The 26,341-nt window shown below is 31.8% G+C and overlaps 2 long non-coding RNA genes across 2 annotated transcripts in view; one reads left to right on the top strand and one right to left on the bottom strand.

Moving 5' to 3' along the window:
- LOC141447071 (uncharacterized) overlaps positions 1 to 887 on the top strand; it is a 120,386-nt gene extending 119,499 nt beyond the window's left edge. The window contains exon 6 of the long non-coding RNA XR_012454127.1: positions 251 to 887. This is a non-coding gene — a long non-coding RNA (uncharacterized lncRNA). The remainder of the gene's footprint in view (positions 1 to 250) is intronic.
- The window catches only part of LOC141447072 (uncharacterized), a 128,707-nt gene extending 105,189 nt beyond the window's left edge, over positions 1 to 23,518 (bottom strand). The window contains exon 1 of the long non-coding RNA XR_012454129.1: positions 23,296 to 23,518. This is a non-coding gene — a long non-coding RNA (uncharacterized lncRNA). The remainder of the gene's footprint in view (positions 1 to 23,295) is intronic.
- Positions 23,519 to 26,341: the final 2,823 nt, after the last annotated feature.

Below are 26,341 nucleotides of genomic sequence, written 5' to 3'. Positions count from 1 at the left end.
TCTAGTAAATAATGAGGTCGAGGTCATGATGACGTTAGAAATGCAACAAAATTCATTTGTCGCTAATCTAAATAAAATCTGTTTCATTGTGACGTCGATTTTTAGCCGCATTCTTTGATTAATGAAAGCCAGTTCTTCGTATAGCACGTATTTTGTTACAATGTGGTCTATATCAGCTCATTATTTTAATTAAATTATTGATTTCTGTTTATCAATTTTCTGAGTGTTGATAGTGGATTTTTGTTTTCAGGCAATTTTGTGGAATAAATGAACTCGTAAGTTGCACAAATCAGGCGTGGCCCTAAGTTTTTTGATGGCGCTTTAGATAAATATTAAGTTCAGTGCACTTTTATACAACAAAAATTCTGGTACGAATTGGCGCCACGATAGCCGAGCGGTTAGAGGCGGTGGCCCGCGAAGCTAAGTTGTACTGTAGTACTGGGTTCGATTCCAGGTCCCTAGGCCTAAAATTTTATTTGGTCAATATGAATATTTGAAATTAAGGCAGAAAGTACAAGACATAGACCGCATGCCATTGTATTCTTTTCATATGTATTTTATAATTTCTACTTGTCCAAATAAAGTTTAATTCTATTTGTCGAAATTTAATTCTACTCGTCGAAATTGTAGTTAAGAAAAGATGAATGAATGTCCACGTCATTGTTCAGATATATGTAATAAACAAGAACGGTACGAAAGTATACTTTAATAATGCTTCTTCTAATCTAGAGAAAACCAGATATCGTTATCCTTTTTAAGCTTCATGCTTAAAAGCTGCTTTTCATGAAGGATAAAAAAAAGAAGTTTACTACTTATATGTGCTTGAATTGTAAGGACCACTTCCATATTTTGCCCCAGTGCTTCAGATTCTAGCCAACAAAAGTGCACCCTTTTTGTCAGGTACTTCAGGTTTTCTTTTCATCATCTTTATTCGCACTCGTCCTATAGGGCCACTTCTCTTCTCTTTTTTTTTAGTTCACCCGAAAGAAGTGCACACTCAACTGCATCCTAGAATAATGTTGCTCGATGGAGATATTTTTTTTCAATCTTCACCATAAGAAATAATGAGAGCAAAAAGTCATATAAAATTTATAATTCAACATTTTCTTGAATCTGGTTGAAACATTTTAAATAATCCACTCATAAGGATTTTTCCTTTCAATTTCTATTTCCCTAAGTCTTGTTTTCATTTTATACAAGCGGTTTTTCTATCATATTTTGTTTTTCCTTTTTCCGCAATAAATACGTATTTTACTTATTATTACAATAAAGAATAACAGTACATCGCCTGGAATGACTCATTTGTCAGGTATTTCCTGCGTTAGTTACTAGTTCTTTCAATTTACTCTGTTTTAACACAATTTCTCACGTTTTCTATAACATTCCTTTGCTGTTACAAGAATTCCTTGTTTTGCCTCATTTAAGGTCAGTAGTGTGGGAAATTCAATTATGACTAAAAACAATGATAAAAGACATGTTTGTAAACAAACTCTGCGGTTTTACTTTATGTTTCATTGAAGATGTGCTTGTTTATAATAATTAAACAATAATTATAGCTACGTCTTTTCGTTATTATTTTTATATATATTTTTTAAAAATGATTTAAGGCACGTCAAAATCTAAGGTTAGGTTAGCTGGATTCGAACTCGGGATCTCTGCGTGGGAATCCAATATTATTATTATTTCAATTTAGATATGGAAATAAGTAACTCAATGGTTTGTCTGGGTGCCCTGAAAGAAATTAGTGACCAAATTAAGGTCTTTTTAGTGTGGGTGCCTAGTCATTCAGGACACAAGGAGAAACGAAGCTGCAGATTTATTGGCCCGGGAAGCCTCTGCGGGACACTTCGTTGGCCCGTAGAGCCCTACTTTGGGGGTCTCCAAGTGCTTTAAGACTGCGGCCATTAAACTATGGGTGCAGACTAGGTCTCAGGAGTTGTGGCTAGCCACCACAGGCTATAAGGATAATTGTAGGCCTATTAACCGGCCACTGCAGGCTCAGAAAACACATGGACCTGGCAGATGATAGCCTTTGTAGGTTATGTCAGGAAGAGGAGGAAACGGTACTGCATTGATTGATTGATAGTAAATCAATTTCAAATTATAACAATAAATGCAAAATATTCCCTAATTTAGAAGTTTAAGTAACCAAAATTATTTATTTTTTAAATTCTGTACGAAACACATAAAAAAATTGAGGGATTTTAACGTTAATTAATCGAAATTTTTCAAAAATGTAAATTTTTCTTAATATATTTTTTTAAATACAGCTTCTTTAATTATCCATAACTTTGAAAGTAAAATGGCCATCAAAATGATTCCAACCGCATTGTCTTTATAGCAAATTATATTTAAATAAACTTTGTACAATTACATGTTTTGCTAATAATTTGAAAAGATACAAAACATTTAATAAGGATTTTTTATATATATAAACTACTCAAAAGTTGCTAAGGAATTTATAAATAACATCAAATATAATTAACTTGCTCAATGTTTTGATGTTTATCTCGTTATTTTGGCATTCAATATTTGTTTATATTAAGGAATTAATGCACTTGTTAGTCCTACAAAGGTTAATTCATTTTGATAAACCACAAAAACAAACATGGCTAATTTTGTCCTTTAAAATGATTCAGTATTCTAATGCATTTGAAAGTGAGCGAACTTTTTTTTCTTCTCAATTCTAATTTTTCATCATGCAAAGAAGACCTCTAAGTGATGAAAGGGCAGATTTAATTGTCCAGTTTCATTTACAGGGCCTTTCTCAGCTTGAAATTGCTAATGATTTGAACATTGCGCCAAGTGTTGTTTGCCGAGCATTGCAAAGATACCGCGAGTTTGGAACTGCACAAAGACGCCATGGCGGTGGGAATTTTCGGAGAACCACTCAAAGAGAAGACCGCCTAGTGAGGATGAATGCCCGCAGAAACCCTTTTTTGACCGCCCGACAGTTAAAAAATCGTCTTTTTGAATCCTCTGGGACTCAAGTATCTGATCAAACGATTAGAAATCGATTGAGAGAGGTTGGTTTGCGTTCGTATCGCCCAGTTAGAAGGCCCTCTTTGGATACTCGGCACAGAAGAGCAAGATTTGAATGGGTAAACTCTAGGTTGAAGGAGAACCAAAACTGGGAATTTGTATTGTTTAGTGACGAGTCAAGATTCTGTGATAGCAGACGTTTGCGAGTGTGGAGAAGGCCAAACACTCGTTTTGAGCCACAATTCATCCAAACGGTAACAGCACACCGCGGTGGCGGTGTCATGGTGTGGGAGTGGAATTACTCTCAACAATCGTACTGAACTACACATCATTCAGGGCACTTTAAATGGGATCAGATACAGAGATGACATTATTCGGGGGGTTTGTCTCAGACTTCCGAGACAATATTGGGCCACAATTTGTTTTTCTCGACGACAATGCCCGCCCTCACCGCGCGCAGATGTGTTCTTGAAGAAATTCGTCGTCTCGGCGTTACCCACTTACCACTGCCAGCACTATCACCAGACCTAAACCCAATAGAGCACATTTGGGACAATTTACAGAGACGACTAAATAACCATCAGCCCCAACCCAGGTACACCGGAGAGCTTGCTAACGTTTTAACATTACTAAGGGAAGAAATTCCGCAAGAAGAAATAGCTGCCGTTATTTTGAGTATGGCAAACCGTTGTTCAGCTGTTCAGAGAGTAAGAGGAGGCTACACCAGGTACTGAAAAACTATTAATTGGATTAACAAAATAGAAATTGTGGAAAAACCAGTGGAGATGTTTTCCACAATTTGTTAGGCGACACTCACGGCTATTGTTAAGTCCTGTATTATCTTTGTTTTTAAAAATTTTATAAAGTGAAAGATAATGTGATATTAAAAGACAAATGAAGCAACTTTTATTTTAAAAAAAATGTAACTCTTTCTGTCTTTTTTTGATCTTTTTATTGCAATTCCTTAGCAACTTTTGAGTAGTTTATAAAAAAAAAAAAGCAAAACAAAAATCTTTTGATCGATGGTATCGACCTCTAAATATTAATCGATTTTGCTCTACTGCGGTCGAAACATTTTGTTTTTAAAGGAACTTTGATTTTCCGCCCGGCGCTCTTTAAAATTTAAAAGTCATCATTTTTTGAAACACCGTATTGCCCATCTTATTTTTTGTTTTTAACTGGAGGGAATTTTCACTATTTTCAGCGTTAAAATTAATGTAGAGCGTTAAATAAAATTTTGTAGCTTTATTAATCATAAATATATGCTTTTGCGTAAACAGTAAATTGAATTATTACTTCCCAAGTAATGTACTGGATAATAGTAAATAAACGAAGAGAAAAAACTTTTTTAACCTGACCTATGTAACAGTAAGTGAAGGGACAACAAACTGTAATTGTGTTTCTGACTTTATACTTAATGCCAAGGACTTAATTCCTAGACACCGTTCACTCGTTATGTTTTATTGATGTACTAACAACTATAACATCTTTATTCTTATTATTTTTTTTAATGTAATAATAAATAAACTGTAAGGAGGCAATAATTTTTAATTAGATGTTAAATAGGAAGTTGAATGTAGCGTTTTAGGTTAGGTTTGCTACCGCTATCTTATTGAGGCAATGAGGTTGGTAATTAGACATGAAAGTATGGTCTGATTTTAAAAGAAGAGCATTGTTATTGCACGAATTGCTATGAAAAAAAAAAGCGTAAGTCATTTTTATACTTCTTATTTGGCTCTTCATCCCAAGATGGACTTAGCAACTCTGACTGAGCGCCAATATGACCGAAGTACTGGTTGTCACAGACCTGTTGGATTTTATGAGGTGATAGCGGTGTAGGAACTACGCAATGAGTTAAATATGTTGTTAAATGATGATAAATAATATGAACCAGAAAAGGGCCAAATGTTCTAGCTTGGTTCAACTCTCCTAGTATCTTTATCTTGAGCTTTTCGTCATCACTTGGACATTACAATTTTAAAGACAGCTCATTTTTCTAAGTCTTTACTCCAACATTTCTTCAAGCGTCCTCTTTTTCTCTTTCCGGGAGAAACTGTTGTTATTCTCTTGACCGCCCTCTCATCGGTAGTCTTTTTACATGTCTAAGCTAGCTTATTATTTTGGATTTAATGAAACGTACAATGTCCGAACATACAGTTCTCATTATTCTCTAAAAGAATCACAATTCAATTGTAGTGGCAGGTCAAAAATAAAATAAAATTTAGGCAATGTGAAGTATGTCATTGTGAAAAATTTGATCACACCCATGACTATGTGAAAATTTACAATTTGTTAAGTAACCACAAAAATTTAAAAGATAAAAGTGGTTCCAAGTCTGTGTGGATGGTTAGATTTAAAACATAAAATGGAGCCGTTAACGATAGTGCGGAGAATTTTAGACTGAAGAGATTGAATTCGTTGAAGATTTGGAGCGTTTCGTTGAACCCCACAGTTCAATACCAGTACATCCAGGCGGGTTTTAGTATAGAATTGTAAATCAGTCGTTTGTTATTAAATGAAAGTTTTGAACGTTGCTCTAGTAGTCTTTTAAGCAGTCGATAACGTCTGTTAAGTTCAGTTCGTTTTAAGTCGTGTGTGAGGGACATACGAGGGTCGTTTGAAAAGTCCGTGCAAAGTCAGAGAGATAGCACTCCTGGCGCTTATCGAGGTTATGTTTAGTTAGTAGCATCTCTTGAAAGAACACACACCAAGTTTCAGCCAGATCGGTCTTTTCTTTGTGTTTGGCATTCGTTTGAATCGAGGAAGTCGAGTGATTTTCAAAAAATGGACGAAAAAGAATTTCGTGTGTTGATTAAACACTACTTTATGAAAGGCAAAACGCCTCAGGAGACTAAAGAGAAGCTTGATAAACATTATGGTGACTCTGCACCGTCGATTAGAACAGTTTATTAGTGGTTTCAAAATTTTCGGAGTGGCCATATGGGCACAAGTGACGCTGAACGTTCTGGACGCCCTTTGAGGTTACTACTCCAGAAATCATTGATAAAATCCATGATATGGTGATGGATGACAGAAGAGTGAAGGTGCGTGAGATTGCTAGTGCTGTGGGCATCTCGAATGAACGGGTACATAATATTTTGCATCAACATTTGGACATGAAAAAGCTATCCGCAAGATGGGTGCCGCGATTGCTCACGCTTGACACGAAAACGAAATCGTGTGGAGTGTTGCAAGGACGGTTTGCAGCTGTTCCAGAAGAATCCGCAGGACTTTAAGCGTCGTTTCGTCACTATGGATGAAACATGGATACATCACTACACTCTTGAGACCAAAAAACCAATCTAAACAATGGGTTACCAAGGGGGAATCTGCGCCAAAAAAGGCGAAGACCGTTCCTTCGGCCGGAAAGATTATGGCGACTGTCTTTTGGGATTCGCAAGGAATAATCCTCATCGACTATTTGGAAAAGGGTAAAACTATTACAGGTGCATATTATTCATCGTTATTGGACCGTTTGAAAACCGAGCTGCAAGAAAAACGCCCACGATTGGCCCACAAAAAAGTCCTTTTCCATCACGACAACGCACCAGCTCACACCTCAGCAGTTGTGGTCGCAAAATTAATGGAAATAGGGTTCCAACTCGTTTCACATCCCCCCAGACTTGGCTCCCTCGGACTACTATTTGTTCCCCAATATGAAGAAATAGCTGGCGGGAAAGATTTTATTCAAACGAGGAGGTGATTGCAGAAACGAATGGCTATTTTTCAGACTTGGACAAATCCTATTATTCGGAAGGGATCAACAAACTAGAGCAGCGTTGGACGAAGTGTATAAGCCTAAAAGGAGACTATGTTGAAAAATAAAAAAGGTTTACCCCCAAAAATTAAGTAGTTTTTATTTTTGCACGGACTTTTCAAACGACCCTCGTACTAATGTTAAATAGAAAGACAATGACGTAGTGGTTAGTTTAGACATAGATTCGTGTGGTTTGGCGAAAAATAAGGAACCATCATCTATTTTTCGGGAATACCACTCTCGTAAACGTTTTTTGACCAAACCAGGGTACGAGTGCGGAACCTCTTTAAAAAAAACCGTTTTGAATTGATATTTTTCATTTTTAAAGATGTTTTATTACAATTTACTGCAGCATTATTTGTTAAGGTTTTTATTTTCGTTAAACGTTGGTTTTTTCCCCTTCGTATTTTCTTTTAAACTGCAATATTTTAATAGAAATCACTTTTTTCAGCTGTATTACATGGTTAGTGTTTATCTAGTTTTCTTTTTCTCTACATTTTTACATACCAGATTCTTGGAGATTGGAAAAAAAAAGAAGGAATAAATACTAGAATGAGGGAGTACATAGAAGAGACAGCTGCTAGTGGACTGCATTATAGGATACATAGAATGTACATGAGACATGCATACAAGCGAAAGACAAGAAGTGTAGAAGTTCGAAACATGGAGACGGAAGGGAAGGCGCCCAGTTTGTGGAATGTCTGATTGACCAGTGGGATGCAGTTAGACAAGAGTGGGAGGCCAGATATTCAACTTTATGGTTGGACGAAGAGTGGCGGGGAGCAACGGCCTTGAACGACCTTCTGCGGCCTCCAATGTACTGGCGTCGACCGAACACTGTTCGTTCTTAACACACAGTTAAACCACTAGAATGGCACGCCAGCTGTAGGTACGCATACTAACGCGCTACTGGTGGTCATGTGTAGAGCCTTATGTCTATTCCAGTGGGAAAGTAAAGTATTCATGGTTACTTTCTATTAATAATTTTTGCTCGCAGATTCATCCCACTTTCTCTTACAGCTTCCAGGAGTAAATAGCTACTGGGTTACCGTAAACCATTCAAATCAAATTTTGGCTAACCATATTCGCTTTCAACAAGAAGGTTTTTGACTAACATTACACAATAATTGTTAAATATTTTTCATCATTTTTGGTGTCTGATTCATTAATCCAAAATGAAGAAAAGAATAATGCCAATTTCAGTCATGATTTCTTTATTCTTTGCCAAGCTTTCCAACCTAGGGACTAGATCATCTTCAGAGCTTTATGCTCATTAGAGTACATAAACAAACATTATCAATGGCGTAAGCCCCGAAGATGACCTAGTCCTAGAAAGCTTTAGCAAAAATTGGATCCAGAGTGAACTTCATCCTGTACTCGAAAATGTCATTAATAGATACTGGATTAAACTGCGCCCTCTTCTTGATCTTGAGTTAATTCCTTTTCACTTAACTGACATGGTACGTAGCAGAGTTGGGCACTGATTAAAAAAAAATTAAATTCTAAATTTAATTGATTAAATTTTTTAATTGATTACATTTTTTAATTGATTAAATTTATTTTTAATTTTAATCAGAATTTAATCGGCGAATTTAATCGTAATTTTAATCAAATGACAATTATTTAATCAATTAAATTTCAGATTTAATCGTTAATCAAACTTAAAAAAATTATGATTAAATCTGAGAATTAAATTGAACTTTAATTTTAATCACCGAATTAGTTCAATTTCAATCGTTAATCAATCTAATTTAATCATCCACTTTTATGGCTTTTCAACCAATGGTTCGAACCACGTTTTGGCGAGGCCCTTTTCCTAAGCGTCTTCAATAAATACTTTTCGGTTAATTTTTGTAGACCTGGACTTCTTCACGAGTCTCTAGACCAGCGGTTCTTAACCGGTGTTCCGCGAATATGGTCCAAGTGTTCCGCGAAATTTCAATTTTAAATGTATTGAAATTTAGAAACTTAGGAAAGTTACAAAAACAAAAAATTGTTCCTTTTTTTTAAATTGAATTTAATTTTAAGTTCTTGCTAAATACCGAATTTCAAATTATTTAATGTTAGTGTTCCGCGATAAAAATATATACATATATAATTGTGTTCCGCGTCTATGAAAAGGTTAAGAACGACTGATATAAAGGGTTGAAAATTTTTTGGGTCATGAAATTCTGTAAAATTATGGCCTTTTTATATCTCCCACTGTGAACCACCTTTTCGTATGAAATTTTGTTCTCTTATACAATTTGTTTTTCTCAATTATAATCTATAGTTATTTTGTACACAGATCTAAAAAGGTAGAAGATATAAAGGGTTGAAAATTTTTTAGGTCATGAAATTCTGTAAAATTATGGCCGTTCTATATCTCCCACTGTGAATCACGTATTGATATGGAATTTTGTTCTCTTATATGCGTTGTTTTTCTGAATTATAAACTATAGTTATTTGGTGCACAGATCTATAAATGTAGAAGATATAAAGGGATGAAAATTTTTTGGGTCATGAAATTCTGTAAAATTATGGCCACTCTATATCTCCCACTGTGAATCACGTACTGATATGGAATTTTGTTCTCTTCTACACTTTGTTTTTCTCAATTATAAACTATAGTTATTTGGTGCACAGATCTATAAATGTAGAAGATTTAAAGGGTTGAAAATTTTTTGGGTCATAAAATTCTGTAAAATTATGGCCTTTCTATATCACCCACTGTGAACCACGTATTGTTATGGAATTTTGTTCTCTTGTACACTTTGTTTTTCTCAATTATAAACTATAGTTATTTGGTGCACAGATCTACAAATGTAGAAGATATAAAGGGTTGAAAATTTTTTGGGTCATGAAATTCTGTAAAATTATGGCCGTTCTATATCTCCCACTGTGAACCACGTATTCGTATGGAATTTTGTTCTCTTATATACTTTGTTTTTCTCAATTATAATCTATAGTTATTTTGTACACAGATCTAAAAAGGTAGAAGATATAAAGGGTTGAAAATTTTTTGGGTCATGAAATTCTGTAAAATTATGGCCTTTCTATATAACACTGTGAACCACGTATTGTTATGGAATTTTGTTCTCTTGTACACTTTGTTTTTCTCAATTATAAACTATAGTTATTTGGTGCACAGATCTACAAATGTAGAAGATATAAAGGGTTGAAAATTTTTTGGGTCATGAAATTCTGTAAAATTATGGCCGTTCTATATCTCCCACTGTGAACCACGTATTCGTATGGAATTTTGTTCTCTTATATACTTTGTTTTTCTCAATTATAATCTATAGTTATTTTGTACACAGATCTAAAAAGGTAGAAGATATAAAGGGTTGAAAAATTTTTTGGGTCTTGAAATTCTGTAAAATTATGGCCGTTCTATATCTCCCACTGTGAATCACGTATTCATATGGAATTTTGTTCTCTTATACAATTTGTTTTTCTCAATTATAATCTAAAGTTATTTTGTACACAGATCTAAAAAGGTAGAAGATATAAAGGGTTGAAAATTTTTTGGGTCATGAAATTCTGTAAAATTATGGCCGTTCTATATCTCCCACTGTGAATCACGTATTGATATGGAATTTTGTTCTCTTATATGCTTTGTTTTTCTCAATTATAAACTATAGTTATTTGGTGCACAGATCTATAAATGTAGAAGATATAAAGGGTTGAAATTTTTTTGGGTCATGAAATTCTGTAAAATTATGGCCGTTCTATATCTCCCACTGTGAACCACGTATTCGTATGGAATTTTGTTCTCTTATATACTTTGTTTTTCTCAATTATAAACTATAGTTATTTGGTACACAGATCTATAAATATAGAAGATTTAAAGGGTTGAAAATTTTTTGGGTCATGAAATTCTGTAAAATTATTGCCGTTCTATATCTCCCACTGTGAAACACGTATTGTTTTCGAATTTTGTTCTCTTGTACACTTTGTTTTTCTCAATTATAAACTATAGTTATTTTGTGCACACATCTAAAAAGGTAGAAGATATAAAGGGTTGAAAATTTTTTGGGTCATGAAATTCTGTAAAATTATAGCCGTTCTATATCTCCCACTGTGAACCACGTATTCGTATGGAATTTTTTTCTCTTGTACACTTTGTTTTTCACAATTATAAACTATAGTTATTTTGTGCACATATCTAAAAAGGTAGGAGATATAATGGGTTGAAATTTTTTTGGGTCATGAAATTCTGTAAAATTATGGCCGTTCTATATCTCCCACTGTGAACCACGTATTGTTTTGGAATTTTGTTCTCTTGTACACTTTGTTTTTCTCAATTATAAACTATAGTGATTTTGTGCACAGATCTAAAAAGGTAGGAGATATAAAGGGTTGAAATTTTTTTGGGTCATGAAATTCTGTAACATTATGGCCGTTCTATATCTCCCACTGTGAACCACGTATTCGTATGGAATTTTGTTCACTTATATACTTTGTTTTTCTCAATTATAAACTATAGTTATTTCGTGCACAGATCTATAAATGTAGAAGATATAAAGGGTTGAAAATTTTTTGGGTCATGAAATTCTGTAAAATTATGGCCGTTCTATATCTCCCACTGTGAACCACGTATTCGTATGGAATTTTGTTCTCTTATATACTTTGTTTTTCTCAATTATAAACTATAGTTATTTGGTGCACAGATCTATAAATGTAGAAGATATAAAGGGTTGAAAATTTTTTGGGTCATGAAATTCTGTAAAATTATTGCCGTTCTATATCTCCCACTGTGAAACACGTATTGTTTTCGAATTTTGTTCTCTTGTACACTTTGTTTTTCTCAATTATAAACTATAGTTATTTTGTGCACAGATCTAAAAAGGTAGAAGATATAAAGGGTTGAAAATTTTTTGGGTCATGAAATTCTGTAAAATTATGGCCGTTCTATATCTCCTACTGTGAACCACGTATTCGTATGAAATTTTGTTCTCTTGTACACTTTGTTTTTCTCAATTATAAACTATAGTTATTTGGTGCACAAATCTATAAATGTAGAAGATATAAAGGGTTGAAAATCTTGTGGGTCATGAAATTCTGTAAAATTATGGCCGTTCTATATCTCCCACTGTGAACCACGTATTGTTTTGGAATTTTGTTTTCTTGTACACTTTGTTTTTCTCAATTATAAACTATAGTTATTTTGTGCACAGATCTAAAAAGGTAGGAGATATAAAGGGTTGAAATTTTTTTGGGTCATGCAATTCTGTAACATTATGGCCGTTCTATATCTCCCACTGTGAACCACGTATTCGTATGGAATTTTGTTCACTTATATACTTTGTTTTTCTCAATTATAAACTATAGTTATTTTGTGCACAGATCTAAAAAGGTAGGACATATAAAGGGTTGAAATTTTTTTGGGTCATGCAATTCTGTAACATTATGGCCGTTCTATATCTCCCACTGTGAATCACGTATTCGTATGGAATTTTGTTCACTTATATACTTTGTTTTTCTCAATTATAAACTATAGTTATTTCGTGCACAGATCTATAAATGTAGAAGATATAAAGGGTTGAAAATTTTTTGGGTCATGAAATTCTGTAAAATTATGGCCGTTCTATATCTCCCACTGTGAACCACGTATTCGTATGGAATTTTGTTCTCTTATATACTTTGTTTTTCTCAATTATAAACTATAGTAATTTGGTGCACAGATCTATAAATGTAGAAGATATAAAGGGTTGAAAATTTTTTGGGTCATGAAATTCTGTAAAATTATGGCCGTTCTATATCTCCCACTGTGAACCACGTATTCGTATGAAATTTTGTTCTCTTGTACACTTTGTTTTTCTCAATTATAAACTATAGTTATTTGGTGCACAAATCTATAAATGTAGAAGATATAAAGGGTTGAAAATCTTGTGGGTCATGAAATTCTGTAAAATTATGGGGTCATGAAATTCTGTAAAATTATGGCCGTTCTATATCTCCCACTGTGAACCACGTATTCGTATGGAATTTTGTTCTCTTGTACACTTTGTTTTTCACAATTATAAACTAAAGTTATTTTGTGCACATATCTAAAAAGGTAGGAGATATAAAGGGTTGAAATTTTTTTCGGTCATGAAATTCTGTAAAATTATGGCCGTTCTATATCTCCCACTGTGAACCACGTATTGTTTTGGAATTTTGTTCTCTTGTACACTTTGTTTTTCTCAATTATAAACTATAGTTATTTTGTGCACAGATCTAAAAAGGTAGGAGATATAAAGGGTTGAAATTTTTTTGGGTCATGAAATTCTGTAAAATTATGGCCGTTCTATATCTCCCACTGTGAATCACGTATTGATATGGAATTTTGTTCTCTTATATGCGTTGTTTTTCTGAATTATAAACTATAGTTATTTGGTGCACAGATCTATAAATGTAGAAGATATAAAGGGATGAAAATTTTTTGGGTCATGAAATTCTGTAAAATTATGACCACTCTATATCTCCCACTGTGAATCACGTACTGATATGGAATTTTGTTCTCTTGTACACTTTGTTTTTCTCAATTATAAACTATAGTTATTTGGTGCACAGATCTATAAATGTAGAAGATTTAAAGGGTTGAAAATTTTTTGGGTCATAAAATTCTGTAAAATTATGGCCTTTCTATATCACCCACTGTGAACCACGTATTGTTATGGAATTTTGTTCTCTTGTACACTTTGTTTTTCTCAATTATAAAATATAGTTATTTGGTGCACAGATCTAAAAAGGTAGAAGATATAAAGGGTTGAAAGTTTTTTGGGTCATGAAATTCTGTAAAATTATGGCCTTTCTATATAACACTGTGAACCACGTATTGTTATGGAATTTTGTTCTCTTGTACACTTTGTTTTTCTCAATTATAAACTATAGTTATTTGGTGCACAGATCTACAAATGTAGAAGATATAAAGGGTTGAAAATTTTTTGGGTCATGAAATTCTGTAAAATTATGGCCGTTCTATATCTCCCACTGTGAACCACGTATTCCTATGGAATTTTGTTCTCTTATATACTTTGTTTTTCTCAATTATAATCTATAGTTATTTTGCACACAGATCTAAAAAGGTAGAAGATATAAAGGGTTGAAAAATTTTTTGGGTCATGAAATTCTGTAAAATTATGGCCGTTCTATATCTCCCACTGTGAATCACGTATTGATATGGAATTTTGTTCTCTTATACAATTTGTTTTTCTCAATTATAATCTAAAGTTATTTTGTACACAGATCTAAAAAGGTAGAAGATATAAAGGGATGAAAATTTTTTGGGTCATGAAATTCTGTAAAATTATGGCCACTCTATATCTCCCACTGTGAATCACGTACTGATATGGAATTTTGTTCTCTTGTACACTTTGTTTTTCTCAATTATAAACTATAGTTATTTGGTGCACAGATCTATAAATGTAGAAGATTTAAAGGGTTGAAAATTTTTTGGGTCATAAAATTCTGTAAAATTATGGCCTTTCTATATCACCCACTGTGAACCACGTATTGTTATGGAATTTTGTTCTCTTGTACACTTTGTTTTTCTCAATTATAAAATATAGTTATTTGGTGCACAGATCTACAAATGTAGAAGATATAAAGGGTTGAAAATTTTTTGGGTCATGAAATTCTGTAAAATTATGGCCGTTCTATATCTCCCACTGTGAACCACGTATTCGTATGGAATTTTGTTCTCTTATATACTTTGTTTTTCTCAATTATAATCTATAGTTATTTTGTACACAGATCTAAAAAGGTAGAAGATATAAAGGGTTGAAAGTTTTTTGGGTCATGAAATTCTGTAAAATTATGGCCTTTCTATATAACACTGTGAACCACGTATTGTTATGGAATTTTGTTCTCTTGTACACTTTGTTTTTCTCAATTATAAACTATAGTTATTTGGTGCACAGATCTACAAATGTAGAAGATATAAAGGGTTGAAAATTTTTTGGGTCATGAAATTCTGTAAAATTATGGCCGTTCTATATCTCCCACTGTGAACCACGTATTCGTATGGAATTTTGTTCTCTTATATACTTTGTTTTTCTCAATTATAATCTATAGTTATTTTGTACACAGATCTAAAAAGGTAGAAGATATAAAGGGTTGAAAAATTTTTTGGGTCATGAAATTCTGTAAAATTATGGCCGTTCTATATCTTCCACTGTGAATCACGTATTGATATGGAATTTTGTTCTCTTATACAATTTGTTTTTCTCAATTATAATCTAAAGTTATTTTGTACACAGATCTAAAAAGGTAGAAGATATAAAGGGTTGAAAATTTTTTGGGTCATGAAATTCTGTAAAATTATGGCCGTTCTATATCTCCCACTGTGAATCACGTATTGATATGGAATTTTGTTCTCTTATATGCTTTGTTTTTCTCAATTATAAACTATAGTTATTTGGTGCACAGATCTATAAATGTAGAAGATATAAAGGGTTGAAATTTTTTTGGGTCATGAAATTCTGTAAAATTATGGCCGTTCTATATCTCCCACTGTGAACCACGTATTCGTATGGAATTTTGTTCTCTTATATACTTTGTTTTTCTCAATTATAAACTATAGTTATTTTGTGCACACATCTAAAAAGGTAGAAGATATAAAGGGTTGAAAATTTTTTGGGTCATGAAATTCTGTAAAATTATGGCCGTTCTATATCTCCCACTGTGAACCACGTATTCGTATGAAATTTTGTTCTCTTGTACACTTTGTTTTTCTCAATTATAAACTACAGTTATTTGGTGCACAAATCTATAAATGTAGAAGATATAAAGGGTTGAAAATCTTGTGGGTCATGAAATTCTGTAAAATTATGGGGTCATGAAATTCTGTAAAATTATGGCCGTTCTATATCTCCCACTGTGAACCACGTATTGTTTTGGAATTTTGTTCTCTTGTACACTTTGTTTTTCTCAATTATAAACTATAGTTATTTTGTGCACAGATCTAAAAAGGTAGGAGATATAAAGGGTTGAAATTTTTTTGGGTCATGAAATTCTGTAACATTATGGCCGTTCTATATCTCCCACTGTGAACCACGTATTCGTATGGAATTTTGTTCACTTATATACTTTGTTTTTCTCAATTATAAACTATAGTTATTTCGTGCACAGATCTATAAATGTAGAAGATATAAAGGGTTGAAAATTTTTTGGGTCATGAAATTCTGTAAAATTATGGCCGTTCTATATCTCCCACTGTGAACCACGTATTCGTATGGAATTTTGTTCTCTTATATACTTTGTTTTTCTCAATTATAAACTATAGTTATTTGGTTTACAGATCTATAAATGTAGAAGATATAAAGGGTTGAAAATTTTTTGGGTTGTGAAATTCTGTAAAATTATTGCCGTTCTATATCTCCCACTGTGAAACACGTATTGTTTTCGAATTTTGTTCTCTTGTACACTTTGTTTTTCTCAATTATAAACTATAGTTATTTTGTGCAAAGATCTAAAAAGGTAGAAGATATAAAGGGTTGAAAATTTTTTGGGTCATGAAATTCTGTAAAATTATGGCCGTTCTATATCTCCCACTGTGAACCACGTATTCGTATGAAATTTTGTTCTCTTGTACACTTTGTTTTTCTCAATTATAAACTATAGTTATTTGGTGCACAAATCTATAAATGTAGAAGATATAAAGGGTTGAAAATCTTGTGGGTCATGAAATTCTGTAAAATTATGGCCGTTCTATATCTCCCACTGTGAACCACGTATTGTTTTGGAATTTTGTTCTCTTGTACACTTTGTTTTTCTCAATTATAAACTATAGTTATTTTGTGCACAGATCTAAAAAGGTAGGAGATATAAAGGGTTGAAATTTTTTTGGGTCATGCAATTCTGTAACATTATGGCCGTTCTATATCTCCCACTGTGAACCACGTATTCGTATGGAATTTTGTTCACTTATATACTTTGTTTTTCTCAATTATAAACTATAGTTATTTCGTGCACAGATCTATAAATGTAGAAGATATAAAGGGTTGAAAATTTTTTGGGTCATGAAATTCTGTAAAATTATGGCCGTTCTATATCTCCCACTGTGAACCACGTATTCGTATGGAATTTTGTTCTCTTATATAAATTGTTTTTCTCAATTATAAACTATAGTTATTTGGTGCACAGATCTATAAATGTAGAAGATATAAAGGGTTGAAAATTTTTTGGGTCATGAAATTCTGTAAAATTATTGCCGTTCTATATCTCCCACTGTGAAACACGTATTATTTTCGAATTTTGTTCTCTTGTACACTTTGTTTTTCTCAATTATAAACTATAGTTATTTTGTGCACAGATCTAAAAAGGTAGAAGATATAAAGGGTTGAAAATTTTTTGGGTCATGAAATTCTGTAAAATTATGGCCGTTCTATATCTCCCACTGTGAACCACGTATTCGTATGAAATTTTGTTCTCTTGTACACTTTGTTTTTCTCAATTATAAACTATAGTTATTTGGTGCACAAATCTATAAATGTAGAAGATATAAAGGGTTGAAAATCTTGTGGGTCATGAAATTCTGTAAAATTATGGGGTCATGAAATTCTGTAAAATTATGGCCGTTCTATATCTCCCACTGTGAACCACGTATTCGTATGGAATTTTGTTCTCTTGTACATTTTGTTTTTCACAATTATAAACTATAGTTATTTTGTGCACATATCTAAAAAGGTAGGAGATATAAAGGGTTGAAATTTTTTTGGGTCATGAAATTCTGTAAAATTATGGCCGTTCTATATCTCCCACTGTGAACCACGTATTGTTTTGGAATTTTGTTCTCTTGTACACTTTGTTTTTCTCAATTATAAACTATAGTTATTTTGTGCACAGATCTAAAAAGGTAGGAGATATAAAGGGTTGAAATTTTTTTGGGTCATGAAATTCTGTAACATTATGGCCGTTCTATATCTCCCACTGTGAACCACGTATTCGTATGGAATTTTGTTCACTTATATACTTTGTTTTTCTCAATTATAAACTATAGTTATTTGGTGCACAGATCTATAAATGTAGAAGATATAAAGGGTTGAAAATTTTTTGGGTCATGAAATTCTGTAAAATTATGGCCGTTCTATATCTCCCACTGTGAACCACGTATTGTTTTGGAATTTTGTTCTCTTGTACACTTTGTTTTTCTCAATTATAAACTATAGTTATTTTGTGCACAGATCTAAAAAGGTAGGAGATATAAAGGGTTGAAATTTTTTTGGGTCATGCAATTCTGTAACATTATGGCCGTTCTATATCTCCCACTGTGAATCACGTATTCGTATGGAATTTTGTTCACTTATATACTTTGTTTTTCTCAATTATAAACTATAGTTATTTCGTGCACAGATCTATAAATGTAGAAGATATAAAGGGTTGAAAATTTTTTGGGTCATGAAATTCTGTAAAATTATGGCCGTTCTATATCTCCCACTGTGAACCACGTATTCGTATGGAATTTTGTTCTCTTATATACTTTGTTTTTCTCAATTATAAACTATAGTTATTTGGTGCACAGATCTATAAATGTAGAAGATATAAAGGGTTGAAAATTTTTTGGGTCATGAAATTCTGTAAAATTATTGCCGTTCTATATCTCCCACTGTGAAACACGTATTGTTTTCGAATTTTGTTCTCTTGTACACTTTGTTTTTCTCAATTATAAACTATAGTTATTTTGTGCACAGATCTAAAAAGGTAGAAGATATAAAGGGTTGAAAATTTTTTGGGTCATGAAATTCTGTAAAATTATGGCCGTTCTATATCTCCCACTGTGAACCACGTATTCGTATGAAATTTTGTTCTCTTGTACACTTTGTTTTTCTCAATTATAAACTATAGTTATTTGGTGCACAAATCTATAAATGTAGAAGATATAAAGGGTTGAAAATCTTGTGGGTCATGAAATTCTGTAAAATTATGGGGTCATGAAATTCTGTAAAATTATGGCCGTTCTATATCTCCCACTGTGAACCACGTATTCGTATGGAATTTTGTTCTCTTGTACATTTTGTTTTTCACAATTATAAACTATAGTTATTTTGTGCACATATCTAAAAAGGTAGGAGATATAAAGGGTTGAAATTTTTTTGGGTCATGAAATTCTGTAAAATTATGGCCGTTCTATATCTCCCACTGTGAACCACGTATTGTTTTGGAATTTTGTTCTCTTGTACACTTTGTTTTTCTCAATTATAAACTATAGTTATTTTGTGCACAGATCTAAAAAGGTAGGAGATATAAAGGGTTGAAATTTTTTTGGGTCATGAAATTCTGTAACATTATGGCCGTTCTATATCTCCCACTGTGAACCACGTATTCGTATGGAATTTTGTTCACTTATATACTTTGTTTTTCTCAATTATAAACTATAGTTATTTGGTGCACAGATCTATAAATGTAGAAGATATAAAGGGTTGAAAATTTTTTGGGTCATGAAATTCTGTAAAATTATGGCCGTTCTATATCTCCCACTGTGAACCACGTATTCGTATGGAATTTTGTTCTCTTATATACTTTGTTTTTCTCAATTATAAACTATAGTTATTTGGTGCACAGATCTATAAATGTAGAAGATATAAAGGGTTGAAAATTTTTTGGGTCATGAAATTCTGTAAAATTATGGCCGTTCTATATCTCCCACTGTGAACCACGTATTCGTATGGAATTTTGTTCTCTTATATACTTTGTTTTTCTCAATTATAAACTATAGTTATTTGGTGCATAGATCTATAAATGTAGAAGATATAAAGGATTGAAAATTTTTTGGGTCATGAAATTCTGTAAAATTATGGCCGTTCTATATCTCCCACTGTAAACCACGTATTGTTATGGAATTTTGTTCTCTTGTACACTTTGTTTTTCTCAATTATAAACTATAGTTATTTTGTCCACAGATCTAAAAAGGTAGAAGATATAATGGGTTGAAAATCTTTTGGGTCATGAAATTCTGTAAAATTATGGCCGTTCTATATCTCCCACTGTGAACCACGTATTCGTATGGAATTTTTTTCTCTTATATACTTTGTTTTTCTCAATTATAAACTATAGTTATTTTGGTGCACAGATCTAAAAAAGTTGAAGATATAAAGGGTTGAAAATTTTTTGGGTCATGAAATTCGGTAAAATTGTGGCCGTTCTATATCTCCCACTGTGAACCACGTATTCGTATGAAATTTTGTTCTCTTGTACACTTTGTTTTTCTCATTTATAAACTATAGTTATTTTGTGCACAGATCTATAAGGTAGAAGATATAAAGGGTTGAAAATTTTTTGGGTCATGAAATTCTGTAAAATTATGGCCGTTCTATATCTCCCACTGTGATCCACGTATTGTTATGGAATTTTGTTCTCTTGTACACTTTGTTTTTCTCAATTATAAACTATAGTTATTTTGTGCACAGATCTAAAAAGGTAGAAGATATAAAGGGTTGAAAATCTTTTGGGTCATGAAATTCTGTAAAATTATGGCCGTTCTATATCTCCCACTGTGAACCACGTATTCGTATGAAATTTTGTTTACTTGTACACTTTGTTTTTCTCATTTATAAACTATAGTTATTTTGTTCACAGATCTAAAAAGGTAGAAGATATAAAGGGTTGAAAATCTTTTGGGTCATGAAATTCTGTAAAATTATGGCCGTTCTATATCTCCCACTGTGAACCACGTATTCGTATGAAATTTTGTTTACTTGTACACTTTGTTTTTCTCATTTATAAACTATAGTTATTTTGTGCACAGATCTAAAAAGGTAGAAGATATAAAGGGTTGAAAATCTTTTGGGTCATGAAATTCTGTAAAATTATGGCCGTTCTTTATCTCCCACTGTGATCCACGTATTGTTATGGAATTTTGTTCTCTTGTACACTTTGTTTTTCTCAATTATAAACTATAGTTATTTTGTGCACAGATCTAAAAAGGTAGAAGATATAAAGGGTTGAAAATCTTTTGGGTCATGAAATTCTGTAAAATTATGGCCGTTCTATATCTCCCACTGTGAACCACGTATTCGTATGAAATTTTGTTTACTTGTACACTTTTTTTTTCTCATTTATAAACTATAGTTATTTTGTGCACAGATCTAAAAAGGTAGAAGATATAAAGGGTTGAAAATCTTTTGGGTCATGAAATTCTGTAAAATTATGGCCGTTCTATATCTCCCACTGTGAACCACGTATTCGTATGAAATTTTGTTTACTTGTACACTTTTTTTTTCTCATTTATAAACTATAGTTATTTTGTGCACAGATCTAAAAAGGTAGAAGATATAAAGGGTTGAAAATCTTTTGGGTCATGAAATTCTGTAAAATTATGGCCGTTCTATATCTCCCACTGTGAACCACGTATTCGTATGAAATTTTGTTTACTTGTACACTTTGTTTTTCTCAATTATAAACTATAGTTATTTTGTGCACAGATCTAAAAAGGTAGAAGATATAAAGGGTTGAAAATCTTTTGGGTCATGAAATTCTGTAAAATTATGGCCGTTCTATATCTCCCACTGTGATCCACGTATTGTTATGGAATTTTGTTCTCTTGTACACTTTGTTTTTCTCAATTATAAACTATAGTTATTTTGTGCACAGATCTAAAAAGGTAGAAGATATAAAGGGTTGAAAATCTTTTGGGTCATGAAATTCTGTAAAATTATGGCCGTTCTATATCTCCCACTGTGAACCACGTATTCGTATGAAATTTTGTTTACTCGTACACTTTGTTTTTTTCAATTATAAACTATAGTTATTTTGTGCACAGATCTATAAATGTAGAACATATAAAGGGTTGAAAATTTTTTGGGTCATGAAATTCTGTAAAATTATGGCCGTTCTATATCTCCCACTGTGAACCACGTATTCGTATGAAATTTTGTTCTCTTATACACTTTGTTTTTCTCAATTACAAACTACAGTTATTTTGTGCACAGATCTATAATTTTAGAAGATATAAAGTCTAGTGAGTGGTAAACATGGTTAAATGTGAGTGTAAGTTGGTCCTATATAAGTCTTGAGAGTCACCAACATAGTACAGGTGAGACACCAGACTTGTAGAATGAAGGTGCCAAGTTTGGGAAAGGTGATAATATTGATAGACAAGAGGCACCAGCTAGGCGGAATAAAGATGCATTGGTCCGATTCTGGTTTAACCATTGGCAATGTTTGGTTTTATAAATTTAATCTCTCAAATTTTGATTAAATTAAAAAATTTAATCGTCCAAAGTGATTAAAACTAAATTTGGAATTTAATTTAATCAATTAAAATTCTGATTATTTAATCTTAATTTTTAGTTATGATTAAAAATTTTAATTGATTAAATTCCGATTAAATTAAAAGTGAATTTAATTTTAATCAACTAATTTTGGCCGATTAAATTTTTTAATTTTAATCATGATTAAAATTAAATTTCGGTTTAATTCAATTGTTTTTTAATTGATTAAATTTTTGCCCAACTCTGGTACGTAGCTCTAAAAATGTAACAACGTTTTTCGGTTCGAAAGCTAGCGCCGCATTTGGTATGTATCGTAAATGTAAACAACTAGCCTTCAAATGCCTGGAATGCGTTTATTAACTATCTAAAACCAGGGTAGTAAACCTTTTTATGGCTACCGCTCGCATTTTTTAAAAATCTTTTTTTGATAATAAAAAAAATTTCACCGCCTATTAAATCTACAGTAGCTTAATTTAGCGCAGTTGTAAGTAAAGTATTCGTAATTTTGGAAAAGAAGTGTAAAAAAAAATAAGAAATTAGTTTTATTTATTATACTTTACACTTTGTTTGCATAGAAAATTCAAATTTATGATGCATTTCCATGAAAACAGCGGAAGCTGATTAAATTGTAAGAAAAAAGAAAATCCCCTATTTTATTCAATTAATAATGAAACCCTTGATGCTGATGCTGCAAAACTGAATACAAAAACCCCATCCTCCAATAACAGAAGGCATAACAAAGATTTTCATCAATTTATGGAAACAAATTTACCAATTAGAATACTAATAATTATTAAAAAAATAAATAAACTATTTTAAATAGAGTTAATGCTTACTTTTAAACAGTTAAAAAAACTAGATTAAAGTTCATTCATGTCTTTTATCTAAACCACTACACTCGACTGAGTCGTTCCCCTCAGTTACGCTGAACTTGCCGCTAATTAACGGTATTTTAATGGAGCCTCTATCAGCCAGAAATCTTGCTACATAAATCAAAATTTTCAATTAAGATATTCCATTCAAAAAAAATTTAATAATCTTATAGCAATGATTAAGAATCAATTTGGTATTGGTCTGTGCACAATAAAATTTTCGCTATTCTTAAGTTTAATTTATTACTAATGCACTAGTTTTTGTTTATTCATTTTGTAATTATATTTTAATTGCAATTGTAAAAAATAAAACCCTGTAATAGAAGTTTCAGTTTGGATTCAAGCAAGTTTATTATACTCTATTGTTTAACAACTTCATCCAAAGACATTTGACTTTGGATTCCAACCGAAAAACAAAGGATCCTACCTCCAAACCCTTTTCTTCATTCTAAACCATATCTAAGGTACCACTTTTTATTATATAATAAAATATTTCTTTTCTACCTACCTTACTTTGAAACCAGAAGTTCTTCAGGATCCTATTCTACATAGCTGATCTTTATTTACATTCTGTAAACAGTAACTTTGACCTTCACTAATGATAATGTTTTTACTCTTTTCCTATCCCTATCTCGGCTTTCAGACATCTTCAACAAACATCTGATCTTAAAAAAAAAAAAGTTGAAGATGAAAGTGTATGAACAGAAATTTATTCAAATCACTATTACAAACTTCAACCTTCCAGAAGGTTATAAACGATCTAAACTTACATTACAAAACCTATTCACTATCGATTAGTGTGATTTATTTGGTAAAACTGTATCTAACTAATCGACATTTCAATTGTAACAAATAATTTTTAATGCATTCCTTAATGTGAAAGAAGTCTAGAGAATCAGGCTTTTATATGTATTTTATATAATTGATTTTCTCAAATAAATGGACTAAAATTGGATCGAATTATTGTTTGTTCTTTCTCCAGTTAAGTTTGATAAAAATATTTAGAAATTTTTGAATTTTATTTTAAAAAGCTTTAAAATTTCTATATTATAAATCAGTATTAAATTTTTATAGAGTGAATAACAATAAAAAATGAATAAAAGTGTAAGAATATGTCAGTTTAACTTTCTCTTATAAATAAATATGCAAAATTTTTCATTAATTTTAGAATAAAATATGTATGTCAAGAATTTTTTAAGGTGTGGTGCAATGTTGCAATTTGTTTGTTATTTTTATATTCACTTACTATGTGATTTGTGACCTGGAATTTAATTGGCATTGACACTACTATTGCTAAAAAAGAAAAAAAGCTGTGTACTCGTATTTGGCAGAGAGAAAAACATAAATATTTGAGAATAGCTCCAGAAATAATGTATGTTTCAATTTTCTTCTCATCCAGAAATCAACCAAAAATTTTTGGTTGATTAAATTGGTTACACAAGACAGCCTAGCGTGAAATTAAGGAGGAATTGCTTTCTTAAACGAATTAAATGGGAATTAAATTAGAAAAGCAGTGTCAATTTTGTGGAGCAATCTGAAAATTTGTCAATTAGAATTCAATTTCATTTTGTAGAAGAGAAGGGCGATTATAAAAGTTTAAATAAATTTTTGAAATAATGTGTTTTTTACTTACTATTATTTTTTTAGTGAAAGATTATTGCGATTTTATCAATTTTTCCCAAGTTGGTTTTGCAAGTTTTAGATAAGTATACAGACGAGCCTTTTAACAACGGACACTGGCGAGGGAAAGCAAAGTGGCCGCTGTTTGGAGGTGGCCGTTAGAAGGAGGTAGGCAAGTTTCATAACGAAAAAATATGGGTTTTTTTTCCGAACATCTATTTAAAAATTGTTTATTATTAATAGATTTAAAAACGTATGCATCAAATTTTTCTTAATTATCCGAAAAATTTATCAAAAAACTACATATTATTGACTTATTTAATAATTTTTATAATAATCATCACATTTATTCATAACAATAATAATTTATGGTGAAATTATCATCATACTATCATCTATTATTAGAAAAATAGAACAAACCTTTCGGCAAGTTGACGATGGCTCGATTTGGTTTTTGCAAAATCTTCCAACATATTTATTTTCTCTTCTAGAATTAAACCACTTTCGTTTGAGAGACATATTGGACAAAAATAATATTGTTCTTCCGAAGTTATATTGAAAAATGATTAAAATGGTACAAGATGTTTGTGAGCTTATATAGGAAACTTTAGGAAAAACCAGTAAAAAAAAATAATAAAAACTTGAGAGGGGATAATTATTTTGACCACCGCGTCAAAACGAACTTTTAATAATAAGGTGGTCGTTGGTGGGAGGTGAAACATTTAATTCGTTCCCCCAAAATCAATGTCCGCGGCCGCTATGTAGAGTGTTCGTTAGACGCGGAGGTTCTTTTATATAGAAAGTGTATAGGGGTAAAACGGGGAAATCCAAAAACTGGCCCGTAAATAGAGGTGGTCGCTAGTGAGAGTGTCCTTTATTTGAGGCTCGACTGTACATAAAATGGGGTGTTTGAAAGTAAAGAAACAATTATAAGACCGAAAATTGCTGGTAGCTGACTATGGTTCTACCAAAAGACCCGACAGTATCTTAGTGATAGAAATCTATTTACCTCTTTACAGAATATATTATTATTTATTTATTTTTTAAAGTTTGTACATTCATTTTACACATATTGTTGAGCAAATGAAAATTCATTTCTTTCACTTGATGAATTCATTCGCCAAAAAAGATAAACAATACGATTCGTAATACTGCATTAGAAAAGGTGGCCAATAGAAAAGTGGAAGTAGATAAATAAACTTCTTTAATTCGTTTCAGTCTCCCTATTACAGTAAGGGGAGGCTTTTTTTTGCATTATCTCAAGTGACGTTTAACTATCCTCACTTCTTATTCATCTTTTACAAGATCACCAATATATCCAAATAGAAAACTCTTCTGATTCACCTTCACAGTTTAGCAACACACGATCCTCCCCATCTTGCTTGAAATAGAAAAGTTTTTTTCTCCACAAGAATAGCACAGAACCAATTTAATTCACTTCTGTTGCCGTAATCAAAGGAAAAGGTATCCAGTCGTCTGCGGTAAGATTATCATTCTTTAGTAATTTGGTTACATTAGCATGTAATGAATTGATAATACGTTCAGGAAGAGTGTATAGTGGAATTTACTACCGGGAAGAGATGCAATTGGTGGATGCGAGCAGTGGAGACTCAATAATAATTATTAATACTTATCTTTTGAGATTACATAAAAGTCTGTTCACTTATACATATCCATATTTGAAAGATTCTCTTCTTTTTATTAAAAGAATAGTGGTTATAGAAAATTTCATGCATATTCTTTGGTAATGCTTACCTTTTAATTTTTATTTTTGGTTTACAATATACACCAATCATATAATCTAAAGAGTTTACGTAACTATAATTTTAGTTTTACATGTACAAATGTTTAGGTAGCAGAGTCTAGGTTTATCAAACAAAAATTAATACTATTTTAATAAACATTATTACAGTTAAAAGTTAATGTAGAGAAAA

The sequence above is a fragment of the Rhodnius prolixus genome, unplaced genomic scaffold (genome assembly GCF_049639745.1).
Source record: "Rhodnius prolixus isolate KJV_2025 unplaced genomic scaffold, Rpr scaffold_7, whole genome shotgun sequence".
In the NCBI taxonomy this organism is placed as follows: Eukaryota; Metazoa; Arthropoda; class Insecta; order Hemiptera; family Reduviidae; genus Rhodnius; species Rhodnius prolixus.
Note: the sequence above shows the minus strand (reverse complement) of the source record. Positions and strands in the feature narration are given on the sequence as shown.